Genomic DNA, 3,961 nt, shown 5'->3' with positions numbered 1-3,961 from the left:
AGTCGTACCCTCCAATGTAGAATTAGATATATTAGTATTATGCTTTAGCCCTACAGGGCTATTAGCTACATTGTCTGGTTTAACGGAATCAAGATTAGCATTATTTATTAAAACAGGTTCATCAACTCTGGGCATAGGGGGGCCTTCATAGTTTGAACCACTCCTTAGAGTAATTGCATAGGCTTGATCCGTAGGCCTGGTCGGCTGTGCTGGCAGAGCTCCCTGTTGGCGGGCTTGTAGAGTAGCGGAAAGTTACGCAATTTGATTATCTACAATTTTATTGTGTGCTAGAACTGAATCAATTTATGCATCTCTACTTTCCATGTGCTTCTGCATATTAACCAGCATCGCTCTAATTTCTACCAAAGCAGGGTCAGAAGATGAGGAGGGTTGTTGTGGTTGGTTCTTCTGGCCAGCATTGGGGTGGTAATATTTCTGTTGTTGTTGTTGTGGCGCCTGTGGTTTTTGCGGTGGTGGATTTTGAACATTAGTACTCCGGTAGGAAAGGTACGGATGATTTCGATACCCAGGATTGTAGGTGTTGGAGTATGAGTTATTCTGCCTATAAGCTTGAAAGGCATTAACTTGCTCCACGGAACTCCTGCAATCTTGTTCCCAATGACCTATAATTCCACAATTTTCACAGAAAGCCTCATTATCATTATTATTAATTGCAAAAACATTAGCTATATTAGCAGTGCTAAGATTATCTAATTTTTGGCATATTGAGGTCAATTGAGCCTGCAAAAAGGATACAGAGTCAACACTATGCTTCCCCTTGTTAGCAAAGCCTCTAGGATTCCCATATTGAGAATTATGTATCGCCATATCTTCAATAACCTGACCTGCATCATCAACATTAAGATTCATAAACCTCCCACTAGCTGCGGAATCTAAAATTATTCTAGATGAATTTCCAATGCCATTGTAAAAGGCTTGGATTAACTGCCATTGTGCCAAATTATGATGGGGACATTCTCTTTGTAGGTCCTTGAACCTCTCCCAAGCCTCATATAAAGTTTCATCGGCTTCTTGGGCAAAGTTCTGAATTGCACTCCGTAGTACGACTGTTCTCTCTGCAGGATAGTACTTGTTATAAAAATTCAAAACAAGAGTTTCCCAGCCAGTTATACCAAGTGCAGTTCTATTTAATCCATTAAATCATAATTTGGCTTTTCCAGTTAAAGAGAAAGGAAAGATAATCTCCCTGATTTGGTCTTGTGTGACCCCGGCTTGCCTAATGGTATTACAATATTGACAATAGTCTGCAATGTGAAGATTTGGGTCTTCACCCTTAGCTCCACTAAATTGCTTCCTCTCTATCATAGTTATAAATTGGGGTTTAATCTCAAATTGTACCCTATCAAGAGCCGGAGTGCGAGTGAGATGTGGAAAATCTGTAAGCTTTGGTTGTGAGTAATCACTAAGCTTCTTTGGAGCCGTCATCTCTGATTCTGGATCTGAGGAAACCTCTGAATCGCTAGAACCAGTTGGAGGATCTCGGTGATTATTATTGTCACTAGAATCCGCCAGAATTTGCTTGTAAAGGTTCTTCTGTCTATGGAAGGATCGTTCGATCTTAGGATCGAATGGGATGTAACCTGATCTGGAACACCTGGGCATAAACAAAAAAACTAAAAGCAAATATGAGATTTGCCTCAAAGAACTAACGTTCTCTGAGACAAAAAGAAATAACCTAGACTACAAAAATAATCAGAAACAAAAAATAAAACCGTTTCCCCGGCAACGACGCCAAATTTTGACAGGGTAAAGTCGTATCCCCTAATCAAAAATAATTCCTAAATCCTCTAACTAATGTAGATAGGGAAGTAGGGTCGAATCCACAGAGAAACGAGTCTTTCTATTCCTAATTAACTAATATAATCTAAATTATGAAGTAACCAATATATTATAATCAAAAGGAACTAAACTACGAAGATTAAAAATAAGGAGAAAACAATGAATAAAAGGATCTAGGGCATAGGTTCACCAATAAATAATATTCCAGGGTAAAACATAATAATCAATCATCAATGCATACATTAATCAGATCATAAAGGGCTTTTGCTACGTATTACAATCGCACAATTAATTTACCTGTATTAAATCTCATCTTTTGAATCTCGACTTAACCATTTATAAATTAACCTGCCTATTGAAACTAGACCTAAACATCAATTCTCATTTGTCGAATCTCGAATCAATATTGTTAAACTCATGCATAAAAGATCTGCGCAAATCTAGTCACAGAGCATTAAATCAATCAATAGGAAATTAATCTAGCATTGACAATTAACAACCATAAATTACCCCTTCATATTATTTATGGATCCCCATAAACCCTAGAAATAGAACTACTCACACATAATAAAAACTAAACTAATCAAAGCAATAAAACAAGACATGATCAAAGGAATAAAATAAAATAACTAAGATTAAGAGAAGAGAAATCGTTACCAAATAAATTTAGAATTAAGAGTAGATTAAGAACAAAGTATAAAAGAGAGAAAACTAATCTAAAAGCTAAGTAGAGAGAGAAAATCTAAGAAATCATTAATAAAGAGTAAAAAGAAGGTAAAGAAAGGTACTAAACTCGTTTTACGAAGAAGTATTTATACTCCGTAAGAATCCTAAACTAAAACAGACTTAAACGACGCTAATCGTCTCCTAACAATAACACGCGCCCGATCGGGCGAGGCACCGCCCAATCGGGCGCGCTTTCGGGCGCCAGCCTTTGCTTCCCTCGCCCGGCTGGGCGCGCCTCCGGGCGCCAGCCTCTTTGGTCGAGCAGCTCTCTTGGGCCACTATTTGGACTACAATTGGGCTCCAATTCTTCGGGCCAATCTGAGTTTCCTCTTTGGGTCTTGAATACTTGGTCCAAAAGCCCCGGTATCACATATACCGAGCCCTTAATCACCGGTTCGATGGCTCTAACCGGCCCTGGGCTATAGAAACTTGTCGTGCTTATCCAATGCTCGTGATTGCTCCATAATATCTCGGGAAAATGCTCCAAAAGTGCAAATCCCTGCAAAAGTCAACCAAATCTACGAAAACAGTAGAAAACACCAATTAGTAATATAAGTGGCTCTAAAGAGCCAAAAATACTACTAATTATGACCAAGGGACGGGAGTAAAATACTATATAAAATAGACACATCAATAGCTAGAGGTACTAACGATCTTTGGGCTAGTAAAATATCCCAAAGCCCAATTGGACGGATCCTATAAGGTCACACAAAGGGTCTAGATCGGACACGAGAGGACGAGGCCCAAGATGGGCCTCATCCCCTATTATGGTCGGCCACATGGAGTGGATTGAATGGTTTTGGGCTTCCTAACCCTAGTCTAGTTATAATGTGATTATAAATAGACTAGGTGCCTAGGGTTTGCAGCAAGTAATTTAGTGATCAGTAAGATCTAACCTAAATTAGCAAACACGAGACCTACCCCTCTCATACTCCTCTCTCTCTCACGACTCTCTCTCTCCTCCCTTGGCGCCAGTGTGGTGGTTCGTGGTGGTGGTAATCGTGGTGGTCGGCTTAGTCCATTAAAGGTGTGATCGCAGTTTTCCTCAATCACTCGACCAATCTAGTATTGGTGGATGACTCGTTCGAAGCTCGTGGACTAAGTAGAGGAGCAACGCTTGGGGCTCTATTCTCTCCCTAATTTGTCAATCAAATTGCTACGTGGAATTCACGCTTCAAAGGTATGATTATGTGTCTTATGTGTTGTGCATATGATCTTGGGATTAGGTACTTGATTGAATATGATTCATGATTTTCCACTGTGTAGTACCTATAAACTCCTACAAAAAAAGGTGGCATGGAAATGTTTTTTTATTGTGAGAAAGAACCTTGAGGTCAAATGCATAAGTTAACCACCAGATTCTAATGTTGACCAACCACTGTATTTTTAAGTGTAATTTCTACATATTTTCCTTTCTAATTAAATTAGTAATTCA

General features: G+C 39.1%; 1 non-coding gene across 1 annotated transcript; it reads left to right on the top strand.

Moving 5' to 3' along the window:
- Positions 1-958: 958 nt before the first annotated feature.
- LOC145556972 (small nucleolar RNA R71) lies at positions 959-1,065 on the top strand. The gene has a single exon (XR_014092059.1). It is a non-coding gene; the product is annotated as a small nucleolar RNA R71 (small nucleolar RNA).
- Positions 1,066-3,961: the final 2,896 nt, after the last annotated feature.

Source organism: Chenopodium album, chromosome 8 (genome assembly GCF_948465745.1).
Source record: "Chenopodium album chromosome 8, dcCheAlbu1.1, whole genome shotgun sequence".
Taxonomy (NCBI): Eukaryota; Viridiplantae; Streptophyta; class Magnoliopsida; order Caryophyllales; family Amaranthaceae; genus Chenopodium; species Chenopodium album.
The sequence above is the reverse complement of the archived record's forward strand: the minus strand, read 5'-3'. Positions and strand labels throughout refer to the sequence as shown.